The sequence below is a fragment of the Sitophilus oryzae genome, unplaced genomic scaffold, assembly GCF_002938485.1.
Source record: "Sitophilus oryzae breed Bouriz unplaced genomic scaffold, Soryzae_2.0 scaffold_1498_pilon_pilon, whole genome shotgun sequence".
NCBI classification, from domain to species: domain Eukaryota; kingdom Metazoa; phylum Arthropoda; class Insecta; order Coleoptera; family Curculionidae; genus Sitophilus; species Sitophilus oryzae.
This window is the reverse complement of record NW_022146167.1, coordinates 3,191,916-3,207,685: the sequence shown is the minus strand read 5'-3', so window position 1 is coordinate 3,207,685 and position 15,770 is coordinate 3,191,916. Positions and strand designations below refer to the sequence as shown.

General features: G+C 31.8%; 1 protein-coding gene across 1 annotated transcript in view; it reads right to left on the bottom strand.

Moving 5' to 3' along the window:
* The window catches only part of LOC115877781 (diuretic hormone receptor-like), a 367,521-nt gene that overhangs the window by 334,776 nt on the left and 16,975 nt on the right, over window positions 1-15,770 (bottom strand). The window lies entirely within an intron of this gene.

Here is a 15,770-nt window from a genome sequence, read left to right as displayed (position 1 = left end):
GTTAAAGTATCATTTAATCTACCCTTGCGGTTAAAGTGTTATTTTATCTGCTATTTTTGATATAGATATAAGACAATTTTAACAGTTGCTATGGAAAAAAAAGATTTAAAAGTCATACCTTGTATGTAATTATTTATAAATCAAGAAAATATGGGCACGCTCGTTGAATTTGACACTTTATGTCAGTTTAATAATATATTTTCGTACTTTTGTGTTTTACTTTTACGCCTAAGCGTTAAAATGACTTTTTTATATTGTCAATCACGTCGCAAAAAATAATACTTTTGTGACGTTTAAAAAAAACAATTTTTGACCGCCGACTGTTCTACTGTATATTGTCAAAAAGCGAGTAAATTATAACTTTCTCTAAGCTTATGTATAATATGTCTTGTTTGTTGTTTGTCATTAGGGAAAGTGTATAATGATAAGTTTTATTACCTTTCAGATAATTAGCGGATGTCCCGCAATAATGCGATTATGATGTTTGCCTTAAGATAACGACTATCCATAAAACTTCAACCTTGTTTCGCGTAAAATTCTTTTTTATGGCACCGTTCGTCAAAAACAATTCTCCACAACGCACACTGGATTAACATTACTAAATACTGGATGTTACAAATTACCCTCTCAAACGTAATTTTTTATATTGTTCAATGAACTAAAAATATTTTGAATAAAAAAAATTTCATATCATTGTATAGTTTTGGATCGCATCCGCTGCAAGAACAGTGCCCAATCAATGCCGGACTTAGACATCCAGGGCCCCTAGGCACTTGGCATTTGGGCCCCCTATGTCATAGCCAATTTGGAGCTTATATATAAAAGTTGGCTGGGCCCCTAGGCCCGGGCCTTGCAGATCTAGGCGGAAATCCGGCCCTGTGCCCAATAGTATTTGCATTAACCTTATATATAGTTCATATCAAATAAACTTTTAGTCACGTGATTGAGTTTGACCGGCACAGCGTTGTCCACTTTAACTTATTTTCTTTTATTCAAAATATTTTAGGAAACAAAAATAAATTAATTATAATTATATAAACAGTTATTATTTACATCAACAAAACTCACCTCCTTAACAGCACTTAAGTGACATAAAGGGCCATTACAACTGCTTTGTCGTTCAAAATATTCTAATAAAGTTGCGATGAGTTTTTACTGCTATTAAGATATCGTGTACACTTCGCAATAAAAGGGATTCTAAAAAGAACAATGTTCGACCGCAAGTTCTGCTAGTAACATTTTTTAAGCTTAAAGCACAGATTAGGTATCCTATAAGTATACAGATAAAAATCTTGTCCCTAATTCGTGGTACAATAATTGTTTTTTATAACGATGTGCAAACGAGTCAAATTTCCTGTGCGCAAAAATAAACTCGCGTAAAATAACAATAAACAGCGTAATAGAGAGATATCGCTAAACCGAATAGCGTGCATGGACGTTAATAAGGCCAGGTGTTATTTCCTTTACGTGAGGTGGTATTAACTCTCTTCATTTATAGTTATCGGATCGGAAAGAATTCTGATCGCGTAGCGTCCGCTATTTAAACTTAACCTAACTTTGAATTTAAAACTTTAAAATTGTTTTGTTTACTAGGTATTTTAAAACTAAAGGGCTAAAGTGCTTATTTCCAGCAACAATTCTCTTAGAAGGGCTAACAAAAGCAAGCAACAAATTCTCTTAGAAGGGCTAAGTCGTCAACTGCTGTAAACCTAAGACTCTTTATAGGTTCTTTAGTATTGGAAGAGGTGGAATCCATATTTTGGGCCATATTTATTTAATTAAAACTAATCCCAGCTACTTAAATATCATATTACCTAATAAAACTAAAGCAATAATTCAAAACAATTCAAACATAACCTAAAATAAAAGATCTCACCGGCCGGCTCCGGTTGTCAAATACCCGCACATGCCCATTTAAGCAATTTTTAAACATTATCAGAGGTTATTTAGAAAGAGCGCTTGGTGTAATTGATCCGCAAATTACGTCAGGCGGTAACGTTATTAGCGGGTGTTGCGTTAAAAATTGACTCGCGCATATCGTAACCTTCTCTGTCGTAACCATGATAAGATACGCGTAAATACTGGATGACGCTATTCGGTTTTCCGATATCTCTCTAATAACTGTGCCGGTCAGGCGCTGTTCACGATTTTAGAGGCCATAAGTGGGCGTGCTATGTGCGCAAACTAGTAACCTAACTAGTACCCGATTCCGAAAATTGGAACCACGAAAAACAATAAAGAAAAAACAACGATTATAATCTGTATAATCTGTGCTTAAAGTATCACAACACAATTCATTTAAACTAAAAACTCGTAATACAAAACTAAAGTGTCAAAAAGAATGACAATGTCAGGAAATAAATAAGTAAATATGTCAACTTGACATTTTTCACGGCAGAGCTACCACCTGAAGCCCCAGCGTGTAATTTAAATTCCAGTTAGTCAGACCGGCGCCGAATGTCCATAGTTGGCAACAATGAATTTAAAAATCGCGCCCTCGATTACGTAACTAAAAGTTTAATTGGTATCGAATATAGACACTAAATTCTATAAACCTAAGTTTTATCAAAAAGCTTAATGAAAGTTTGGATAAATAAACAAACAAATTGTGTTTATAACTAGCCAGCTAAATTGTATTTTCATTTGTTTCTGTCAAAACCATCGACCGACCGAAATTTCAATCAGAATAGAATCCGAAAAGGACAATTAACTAAGTATAAATATTATGATGCCATCTCGTAGTCATCAATTTGGAAATTTTCGTTTGACAGTAAAGCTTTTCTGTCTACACCCAAATATTTACGTTAGTTTTCAATTGCTGTTAAGACCTTTCATATACAGTATTACACAGAAAGTTATATACAGGGCTATTCAAAAGGCATGTGACATCTCTCGTGGGGAGATTCTTGAAGTTTTTAATAAGGTTTATTTTTTTATCAACATAGGTCCGTTCTGCTTTGTTTCGTAGCTACAGGAGGTTAATACTTTTGTAAAAAAATCGAATACGTTTATAAAAAACATGTGCTCCACCGACTTCTCTTGTTAGCAAAATTGTGTAAGCTGTTTAATATCGATTAAAAGTTGTAACTTGTAGTTCAGTCATTGGGGATCAAAAAAGGAACCTGCTTGGAAAAAAGTCCGGAAGTTTTGAAACTTTGCAGGTTTATAGGTTTTGGGGTCCCTAACTAAAATCCATAAAACCCACATTTCCATACTTGCCGCCGGCGCCGCCATCTTACCAAGATGGCGCCCATAATTGGTATTTTGTGAATATCTCGAAAACTATGCGTTTTTAGTGAAAATTTGAGGAGAGCAAAATTAAAGAGAATAACATTTCCTATAAAAAAGGCTTTACGAAAATTTTCGCTAAAATCAACCATTTAGGCACAAAATCCCTAGAAATTTTACGATTTTGCGTAAAATATGATATATTACGTATAGTCGATTTTCCGAAATCAAATGTCGATTAGGATTCACTAAAACTAGTTTTAGTTTAGTTTCTTCAATTTTGTAATGAAACAGTGGCGTATTAATTCGCTCATTAATTTATGAATAATTAATTGTCGTGCTGGACAGCATTCATTGCGAACTTACCACCAGGTTTAGCATTGATCTGATTGTACCAAAGATGCCGAAGAATAGGGTTGGAAGAAAACAAAAACAGGCATTACTCGAGTCACAACGTTGAAAGATCCAGCTCCAAAATCCCTATTGGCATTTTTATCCTGTAAATGCAAAGCCAACAACTATGGTGAAGCCTGCGGATGCAGAAAAGCAATGCATACTGCAATGGGGAATCCTGTGACAACGTCACTGAAGTGTCACTCGACGAATCCGATGAAGAGGAGTTGGACTTGCCTGTAGATATCCCTCTGGCGGCTGAAAATTAAGAGTTGGACGTATTGAGAGACTACCCCGATGAGCCCAGCACAGCAGACACGATCGACTTTGACATCAATGAGCCAGATCCGTCAGGCCTGTGCAGATAAGTTAAAGTTTTTAATTTATCTAGTGGAGTAGGCCTCCGGGGAGACCACATTAAAATAAACGCGCCATATACTTTACCTCCTTAGGTGGTACAAAGTACACATTTTCAATATTTAAAATTAATTATTGCATAAATTAATGAGCGAATTAATGATACGCCACTGTTTTATGACAAAATTGAAGAAACTAAACTAAAACTAATTTTAGTGAACCCTAATCGACATTTGATTTCGGAAAATCGACTATACATAATATATCATATTTTACGCAAAATTGTAAAATTTCCAGGGATTTGGTGCCTAAACGGTTGACTTTAGCGAAAATTTTCATAAAACCTTTTTTATAGGAAATTTTATTCTCTTTAATTTTGCTCTGCAAAACCTATAAACCTGCAAAGTTGCAAAACTTCCGGCCTTTTTTCCAAGCAAAAATCCCCAGTGACTGAACTATTGATATTTTTTCCATTTCGATCTCCTTGATGAAATAACCGCACACACTCATTTACGCAAAATTGTAAAATTTCCAGGGATTTGGTGCCTAAACGGTTGACTTTAGCGAAAATTTTCATAAAACCTTTTTTATAGGAAATTTTATTCTCTTTAATTTTGCTCTGCAAAACCTATAAACCTGCAAAGTTGCAAAACTTCCGGACTTTTTTCCGGTTCGTCGGAGTTTTTAAAGTTTCTCATCAATGAGACCGAAAAGACAAAATACCAAAAGGCAATTTTTAATCGGCATTAAACGGTTTACACAATTTTACTAACAAGAGAAGAATATTGAGTGGCGCACATATTTTATGTAGAAAAATATTTGAGTGATAACTCATACGCATGTCCCTGGTGAATATGTCGACACTTTTTAGCATTAAAATATGTCGCACTTATATAGTAACTTTTGCCCTCAAAATTTCATTCAAATTGCTAAACGGACTTTGAGGAAAATATAATAAATTGAAAAAAAAATTAAACTTGAACCCCCTGTAGCTACAAAACAAAGCAGAACCAAACCTATATTGCTATCAAGAAGAAATCTTATTTTTACATTAGGAATCACGAGAAATGGCACATGTTTTTGAGACACTTCTTCTCAATTTATATTTTCTTTATAATTTATATCCACCCACAAAGTCATTCAATTATCGATCACTCCTTGTTAGCAAAATTTTAAAAATCTGCTTAATTAAATGAAACCGAATAAGAATGTCGACTTCGAAAGCTCGAATCCGCCCTTCACTTTTACACAATGGATGCTCTCGCTAAAGCTATCCAGGCCATTGTTTGTGAATATTCTTTGTCTCTGCTGCGCCGATAGACAGCTTATGTTATAGCATATCCTTGAGTTAGAAGCATGTAGCAAAGAAACAAGCTTCTCATTCATTACGTACATATATACAGTATGCCAGAATCTCCGGAGCGTTTTTACAAGTGGAAAACTTGTTTTATTACTAACGTTGTGAGAAAAATACATTCAAAAAGTTGTTTGAAAAAGTGTAGTTTGAAATGTTGAAAAAGTAATAAATTAGAGGTATATTTTCTTACGCGCAAAAAATAGTTTTTTTATGCGTAAAAAGTGTTTTTTTTTCTGCGTAAAAAAGGTTTTTTTAACAGAAACAAATAGTTTTTAACGCGTAAAAAATAGTTTTTAACGCGTAAAAAATAGTTTTTTACGTGTAACAAATAGTTTTTTTACACGTAAATTTTTTTTTTGGGTCAAAGAATTTTTTACTAGAAACAATAAGTTTTTGACGCGTAAAAATTAGTTTTTTACGTGTAACAAATAGTTTTTTACACGTAAAAAATATTTTTTTTGCGTAAAAAAAGGTTTTTTTTACCAGAAATAAGTTCTTAGCGCGTAAAAAAATATTTTTTTACGTGTAACAAATAGTTTTTTACACATAAAAAATATTTTTTTTTGGGCAAAGAATTTTTTACTAGAAACAATAAGTTTTTGACGCGTAAAAATTAGTTTTTTACGTGTAACAAATAGTTTTTTAAACGTGAAAAATATTTTTTTGGCGTAACAAAAGGTTTTTTTTACCAGAAATAAGTTCTTGGCGCGTAAAAAAATAGTCTTTTACGTGTAACAAATAGATTTTTAGAACGTAACAAATAGTTTTATTCGCGTAAAAAATAGTTTTCTACCAGTAACAAATAGTTTTATACGCGTAAAAAATAGTTTTTTATGTGTAACAAATGTTTTTTAAACGTAATCATTTGATTCACATTTTCAAAATTTGTATTAAAATATCAATATTTTTGAACACGTGGACTGCTCACAAATACACGTCGCGTCACTACGTATTTCTAAGCCGTTAACACGTTTCGTTACAACGAGCTCGTGTACCAGGGCCGTCTCACTAGCTCGTACATATGTCACGGCCTTGAATTTTTACTCCCATAAATCATGTCCTAAAATTACATTAGCAACTAGAAATATTTACTATTCTATTATATAATTATAATTATTTATTATATTATATTATAATTATAACAAGTACTAACCACAACACTACAACATATAAACTAAAATTCGTAAAATAACTGGCAGATAATAATTATTATTTTAACCACACCACTGGCACTAGCAGTAGATTGTGTTTGTCCCGAATATATGCCCCGGCCCGTCCACAATTCAATCCCAGCATCTTTTATCTTCGTCTCTTCAACGCTAACGGCGCCGATCTCGCCTATCTCTTTCTCACAGGATTGATTGTTGGACGGGCCGGGAATCCACGAGCTTGCGACATTACTAATAGACATCTTGATAGAAACTGCAGACCTGCCGCCTGCCGCGTCTTCTGCGTGTTTTTAATGGACACAAATCGAAAAAAGCGCTTAAAACGGTAAAATCGCAAAAAGCGCTTGAGACGCAAAGAACACAAAACGCTAAAAACGCTTTCTGTGTGGCCGTGTGCTTAGAATACATAATGTAGTAAGTATAGTACAGTAAATGAAAGTTGAAACCACGGCCCAATTCGTTGACCGGGATTTTTCAGGCGGCCCAATTCGTTGACCGGGATTTTTCAGGCGGATTGTGTACCTTTTGGGGAGTAGTTTTAGGGGGGAAAATTGTATCACCGTGCTCGGCCACCTTTGGCTGAGAAAATGTCCCCAAATGGCCCAAAAATCAGTTTTTCGCAAATATCTGACAAAATATGAAATTTACAATTTTTTTCTTGGAACAAAAAATAAAGCTTAGGTAATTACCTGCAGAAGAAGAATATAATTAGAATAGTTTTCGAGAATTAGAATTAGTAGTTTTCGAGATATTCCGCCTCGAATATCACTAAATTTTCTCTCCAAGTCTTAACGCTCCGAAGATAGATATCATTAAGTGCATCATTGATTGATAGGACAAATTATTTAATAACTCGGCTAAAATTTAATACTTTTTGGTGATTCAACGTTCATTTAAAAGGTAGAATCAACAGCTATCACATTTTTGAAATTTTGTTTGAATTTTGTCATATTTTATGATAATAAAAAAATCGGTAACCTTCCTTGGCCAAAAAATTTTCACATTTTTACAAACTTAGTAGTGTATTTAACATTATAAACTTGGCATTAGTCACTTTTACATGACACACCCTATATAAGAAGTTTTTATTGAAAAAACATATTCAACAAAAAATACCAGTCGTCGTGTCCGATCTTTTTTTCGAAGATGCCTCTTTTTGTTTTTATCCAATTTATACCATTTGATTGACACATACTGTATGCTGAAACCGTATGCATATCACTGTGGTGATTCATTTTATACTACACTTTGCGTATGCACCCAAAATACATCGATTTATAGAGGAAATGTCAGGAAAAGAAATTAATAAAATCTATTTTAAATCTTTGTCAAATCAATAAGCTGGCTCCATGGCATTTTCCCACTTTCAATATTTATACTAAACGTTTTATAGATGCATTTATTTAAGTAATATGTCCAGAGAATAATATTTATATTGATATAACATCGATTAGAAATTTCTCAGAACTTACGACCGAGAAAAATCAAAGATTTTCCTTGATTTAAGTAAGAACAATCTTCGGATTATCACGGGGGTTTTAAGAGAAGAATGTCACCTCAATGAACATCCATTCAAAACATCAATTTCAATCAATCAAAAAGCCTCACAACCATTCGTGCCATAAACTTTGGTACGACTGATATTGGAGATTGAAAACTAACCTCTGTAAAACCGTCTTTGATACTGGCTTTTGTCAAAGCCCTGAGACTGAGTGATGAGTTATAACTCTAGAAAGGGAGACACACAATATAACTTCCCCCCTCCCAAAAAATCTACCGTAATAATATAGATGGCGCTTAAATTTATGTCTTCAAAGTGTTCCTGGTCCACAAAAATTACAGCATGGTACCCAAGAGGAATTAAGAGACCCAGGAGAAGACCAAACCTAAGATGGGACCATAATATTAGGAAATTAGCAAGAATAACTTATACTATACATATAAAATATAGACAGAAAACTATTAATAGCCTTATTAAAATTACGTTTACCGTTAACTGTTAAACATGCACATTTTACCACAAATTTTGTTATATAAAGCCAACCATACATAAATATAAAATTGATTAAAGAGTCTTACTGAGAAAATTGATTACATTTTCAAGATTAAATTATTTTTACAACTAACGAATTTCAATTTTCATACTAACAGTTTTAAATAATCTCAGTTCGTTTAATACACAGGAATTACCAAAACATTTAAACTGTTTTTACGTTACCTATATCATTTCCGACTTGTTTACAAAAAGATATTCCCGCTTAATAAGTGGTTTAATTTTAAAATAATATCAGCATGCACTGACAAGAATGAGCCATAAAAAATATTTTAATGCCGTTCTATAATTGAATCTCTAATGCCAGAAGGGCTAAAAATAACCTAGAACGTTCCAGAAATAAATTTAAGGATATTTTTATAAAAAAAAGTATCATGATGCGCAATAAAAAATACCATTAGGGCCCTTATAGCGTGCTAGGTAATGTTTTAACAAATATTTTGAGAATTAAAAGCTTTTCACTTATATTATTCTTTTCTAAAATTATGTACAGAGTATACTCATTGTATAAAAAAGGTACGCATTTAAGTTGTGTTTTTTGTAATGGAACACCCTATATATTGATTGATTTTCGGATTCTAGGAAAAAGATGAAGACGAGATTCATTAAAAAATCATTAAGATTTTTGACATTAAAAATTTTCTAAAAATGAAGAGTAAATTTTGAGTTTCAACATAAGCTAACTAAATTCTAATTTACAGTATATAGCCTGATATTTAGTTAAAATAACCATTGTACAAACCAAAATAAAATTTGACCCAAAAAGTTATACAGGGTGAGATAAAATTAATATGGAAAAATAAAATACGAATAATTTATAATCATTATTCTAAATTTTATTTTACATAAAATACCATACGACCGAAAAAAAAGGCGTCAAAGACGTCTGGAGAATGACAATCGATGATAATTTTGGCAAGGTCAATCTCTAGAAAAATTGACATCAAATTATCACGTATTATAGAAAGATGGTAAAAGGATATAACGCTTACAGACACAAAAATCTATTTCCAAAACATTATTTTTTATTATTATTCAAAAATATTTTTTTCTAATAAAAAAATAAATTTCAATCTGGCACTTAGCACCAGCAAGAAGAGTAGGGGCCAAGAAAATGACGCCCAGGGCTTGACTTCGCCAAAATTATTACCGATTGGCATTCCACAGCCCTCTTTGACACCGCTTTTTTTCTATCGTATGCTATTTTAAGGTGATATAACCAAGCACTAATTTTAAATGAAGGACATCAAATAAAAAAATGTAATAAAATACAATTTATTTTATAGCTAAGTACGTTTTATATACAGACACATAATTTTACTCTATTAAATGATGTACCTGGAGTAGTTTACATGAAATATTATGTTTTTTCCTAATTTTAATACCTACTAACTACTGTTACTTACGTCAATAAAAATATACCTAAATAAAATGGTATTTAAGTTTAGTATGCAATTTTGATAAAAGTCTATTTTTATTATTTCTAAGTTATTTGGAATTTCTATTAAAGTAGTTAGTAATTTATTCTGTGTGTTTCTATTAAAAGCTGATTTTTATTGACCTTTCGCCAATTTTATTCTGGGATCCTCAGTAATGTAAATCACTTTTTTGAACTCACTGAAAGTGCATAGGTGATAAATTGTACATTGCATTTGATGATACATTTTATTACTCTATCTTGTACTAAAATTATATCTTTCGGAAACTTATATGTTTGTTTTCTTATAAACCAATAGTTCTTTAATAAAGATGCTTGTTTTATGTATGTTGTACAGGGTGGCCAAAATTGGACACTTTTAAAAGGAAACACCTTTTTTATAGGAGATAGACGAAAACTAATATCGGTGTCTGGAGCTCATTTTTTATCAAAAACAGGATAGTAAAAACCGCACACTCGATTCAAATATACGAAAAAACCTCATAGCTCAGCCATATTTGCTTATATGAAAATAAACTTTTCTGGGATACATATTCAACTATTCAACTCGAACTAAAACGAAAGCTGGGAACTGTTGCCAACTTTAGATTGCAGTTTTAGTGACCCGCATTAAAGGCAAGTCGCAATTTAAACTCGCGTCTAATAACTTCTTAATCTCTATCAAAAGATGTTACAAATTGTTTACTTCGTTATAGAGAATCTCTTAAATAGAGAAAAATACTTAAAAAGGTTGTCAAATGCTAGCAAAAATGTTTGCATCAAATGGCTTTTTCAAAAAGAAAAATTTTTATTGTTTTACGTTTTAGCTGTATTTAATATCTTTTTTTAAATACAGCTAAAACGAATATTAAGTACACCATTACATGGGCGCCGGACAGGGGGGCAAGAGGGGGCATTTGCCCCCCCCCCTGGATCACTGAAACAATAAAAATAAAAGCTATCTTCTTACATCCATCTGTAAAAAAAATAATCATTATTATGAAATTGTTAGGTGTTACCTGTAAAATAATAAAAAATCTGGTAATTATTGGGAAAACTGGAAATCGTCCGGTTTTCACCAAAATTGGTATACACACTATTTTGAGGTCGTAGATTACGAATCTATTTTTTCTTGGCGGTCTCTTACCGTTTTTCAGAAAAACGGAAAATTATTTCAACATTGAATTTTTCTTAATTTCGGCCCTATAAAGTAATAATTTCACTATATTTTCATTATATTATAGTTTATCTAAAAGCCACACTTGATTGGGGATAGAAAAGTGTCCAACATTTTACTGAAAAACACTTTTCTTAACAAAATAGCAAAGAAAATTGAGACCAGATGGAAGTTTGACATTTGATATATCCATCTTTCTGTCTCCTATGTAATAAGAGAGACAAATATATTCTAGACCTAATCTAGAAATTTTAAAATTTACAACGTTGCCATATCTTCTATTTTTTCGGGTGATTAGGGATTTTAAATAAATTACCTATTATGAGATCGACAATAATTAAATATACACCTATATCCACAAAATTACGCGGAAGAGTTTTGATTGCATTGGTTTTAACTTCTTTGCGAAGGGGGTTAATCTTTTTTTAGTTAATCTAATAATATAACAACAAAAGATTAACACCATCTGCATGGAAGTTGTAACCAATGCAATCAAAACTCTTTCGTGCAACTTCGTGGGTATAAATAGCGACCGCCTTTCGTAATTCCAGAATGAGCGAAAAAACACGCTAAATTTAGGTTTAGCATTGGCAACGTTGTTTTAAATGCCAGAAACACATAAACTTACTTCGGGTTTCTCTTATTACCGATTCTGAACCGTCCTAGAACTGTGATGCGTATGCGCAGAAGGAAATATGAAGACATTATTTCATTTGCGCATGCGCTGCTGAGTTCTTGGACGGTTCAGAATCGGTAATAACAAGAACCCGAAAAAAGCTATAATCTAACATTTTCAGATTGTTTACAAATTTATTTTAGCAAATTTTCCTCTATTATGCATAGAATTGGTTAAAAAAGTAACAGAAAATAGCAAAAACATTATTGATTATTGAATACCTAAGAAAATATGTGCTAGAAAACCTTAAAAATATGAGAAATTAAGAAAAATTCGATATTGAAATTATTTTCCGTTTTTCTGAAAAACGGTAAGAGACCGCCAAGAAAAAAGTTCAGATTCGTAATCTACGACTTCAAAATAGGGTGTATACCAATTTTGGTGAAAATCGGACGATTTCCAGTTTTCCCAATAATTACCAAAAATGTCAATTTTTTAATCATTTTTACCTTGCCCCCCTCCCTAAATTTCATTCTTCCGGCGCCCATGCACCATTATAGTTAGCTAATTGGTCAAGTTTAACATGTCTTGCCAAAAAGTGCTTTTAAATATTGAAATTTTGATGAAAAATTATTATCTGCCAAAATATTTACAAGTAGTATACTTGTAATGTAGACGTCATACAGCACCCTGTAAATAAAGTCTTAAATAAATGAAATATTTTCTGGCCTGGTAGATCTCGATAAAAGAAACATATTTTCTCTTTATCGTTTTTCAAATAACTCCAAAATAACCGAGTTATTTTACTTTGAAAATTTTAAAAAGACATTTTGCTCAAATTTTGAGCACCACTGGATCTTTTCTCAATTTTATCTTTTTTTAATCTACTATCTATGTGGCCATATTATCAAGAAATTATGATTTTTAACTCAAAAATAAAGGAAATTCTAAAAAAATTTCAATTTTTAATTTTTGGAAAAAAACCTCATAGACGTGTTTCTGGGATCGAAATATACCACCCCTAAAAATATTTGCACTTATTTAAGACTCACCCCGCACATTTTTAAACAAAATTTTCTTAAACAATTTAAAAAACGTATAACGAAAGGCATTAGAAATAATTCCAATTCTTAATTCTGCTTTTATAAAAGCCATAATCTTATTTCGTTTCTTTTACTCCTGTTAACAATCCCTCTAATGCCATAAAATCTCTCATAAAAATCATTTCAGAAAGAAAAGAACAAAAGAAAAGAAATCGATTTGTAATTTTCAGAAACGTCAGCACTGGTTTCGGTTTTCTTGGGATCTTGGATATAATTGTACATTTCTTATCTTCAGATTTTTATAGTACCATTTTATATAATTTTTACATCGACGGTATCTCTTTTCTAGAAGATATTCTATACAGGGTGTATTCTATACAGGGTAGTCCGAATTGTATTCGGGAAACTATCGGCAAATCTATACTAATATATAAAATCCTTAAGTGACTGACATACTGATTAATCACGATCCTGCTCAAACCACTCAACGTAAGAAGCTCAATTTTGGCATACAGGTTGATTCTAGGGTGTAGAGGTTCGATAAGAAGGGATTTTTCGAAATTCCAGTTCCAAGAGGGTGAAACCACCCCTCAAATATTATAATATTTTTTATTTAAAAAACGATCAAGTTTCCGAAAAAAACGCTTAAACACGTATATTTTATTTTGTTTTATACATATTTTAAGATTTTTTAAAAATGTGTAATGTGTACAGGGTGTTTCGAAAAATCTGGTCATTGATTAATCACGATCCTGCTTAAAGCACTTGACGTAAAAAGCTGATTTTTGGAAAACAGATTGACTTTAGGGTGTAGAGGTTCGATAAAAAGAGATTTTTCGAAACTCGAATTCTAAGGGAGTGAAACTATCCCTCAAATATTAAAATATTTTTTATTTCAAAACCGGTGAGTTTTTCGGAAAAACTCTTAAACACATATATTTTATTTTGTTGTTTTACATATTTGAAGATTTTTTATAAACTTATACAGGGTGTTTCATAAAATATGACCAATGAGTAATCACGATTCTGCTTAAACTGCTTGACGTTTAAAGCTGATTTTTGACAAACGGATTGACTGTGGGGTGTAGAGGTTCGATAAGGAGGGGTTTCTTGAATCTCAAATTCCAAGAGGGTGAAAACGCCCCTCAAATATTACAATATTTGTTATTTAAAAAACGGTTAGCCTTTCGGGAAAACGCTTGGACAAGCATAATTTATTTGTTTTTTTTTACATATTTTGAAATTTTAAAAAAAATCATACAGGGTGTTTCAAAAAGTTGGGTAATTGATTAATCACGATTCTGCTTAAACTGCTTGACGTAAAAAGCTTATTTTTGACAAACGGATTTTTCGAAAGTCAAATTCCAACGAGATGAAACTATCCCTCAAATATTACCAAGTTATATAATAATATCGCCATATTGTTTTTTCTCATGCTGACATAAATGTGAGAAAATTTTATCCAGTTTGTATGCTAATGGAAATTCTTGCTTTGCTTTATCATCACCATTACAAAATTCATTTTTATTTCGATTTTGTAAAAATAATTGCTGAACTACCATCAAGATTTGGATAAGAATAATTGGTGTTTGGGTGTTTTTTGACCTAGGAAATTTAATTTCAGTGTCAACATGACTCTTACTTGTAGGAGGCGCCATCTATATATATTTTTAATTGGTTTGAAGAGTAATAACTTTACGTCCCTACCTGTATTATATTACTGAGTAAAAAAATATACATTTCCGTCATTTTTTACGTAAAAAAAGGTCTCTTGGTAGAAATCGCTACGAGTAATGGTTTTCAAAAATATAAAATTTTCAAATTTCTTTTTCGCTAAAAAGGCCCTAAAAATATTTGTATTTATTTAAGACTTGTATAGTTTATGTAATAAAAATGTTGTTTCAATATACGCGGTTACGATTTACGCGATGTTTTCAAGAAACGTAACCCTCCCCCCCCATCATGCGGTATTAAATGTGAAAATTCATAAAAATGATACATTTGTTTACGATCAAATTATTCATATTTTATTTTTCCATAATATTTTATCTCACCCTGTACTTAGTAACTTTTTGGACCAAATTTTAATTTGGTTTACGAAAAAAATATTTTCTTTTTTCTATAATATTAAATAAAATCAAGGATAAAATTTTATAAATTACTAAATGAAATATTGTCATGGATTATAACAAACTACAATTTATAAGAGACTTGAATTAATACAAGTTCCAATATCACTAAAAAAAAATTAGAACAATAACAAATGAAAAAGTCAACTATAAAAGAAACTATATTTATAGAAATGTATTTCATGTAAAATCTATTAATTCTTAATATAATTTTGATTTTACGTTGCAATTTCAATATTATTTTCCTTAAAGATCAAATCTATTCAAAAATACTATTTAACATACCTTTCAGTAGTAGTTCCAATAGTAAACAATATTTTCAAAATACTAATAAAACAAAAAAAACTATCAAAAAACTATATTAATTTTACTTTATTTGATTTAAAATGTCTTATACTTGAGATCATTTTAATTTTACATTGTATATTATTTTACTCAAAACTTTAAAAAAGCGTCGCAAATATATCGCGCGCGCTTTTCTCTCTCTCCGAATAGAGCGTCGTCGGCGTCCTGCACAGCGTCGCGACGGAGAATCACTGCGACGCTGGAGAGGCCGACGATGCGTCCAGACGCACGGTGGTAGGCCGATGCCCCAGAACCTGATACTGCCTGCGTCTACTTAACTCACCACATTAGTCATTAAAAAATGATTAGAACCAAGAAAAATAATTGAGTTCTTGTAGATATAGACGTAAAGAGTATTCCAAATTCGAGAATGGCCATTGGGATATCGACAGGGCCGGACTTAACGAAGTTGCCGCCCCAGGCCAAAAAAAACTTGCCGCCCCTTAATTCTTTTTAAATTAAAAAAATTACGGATATAAAAAACAT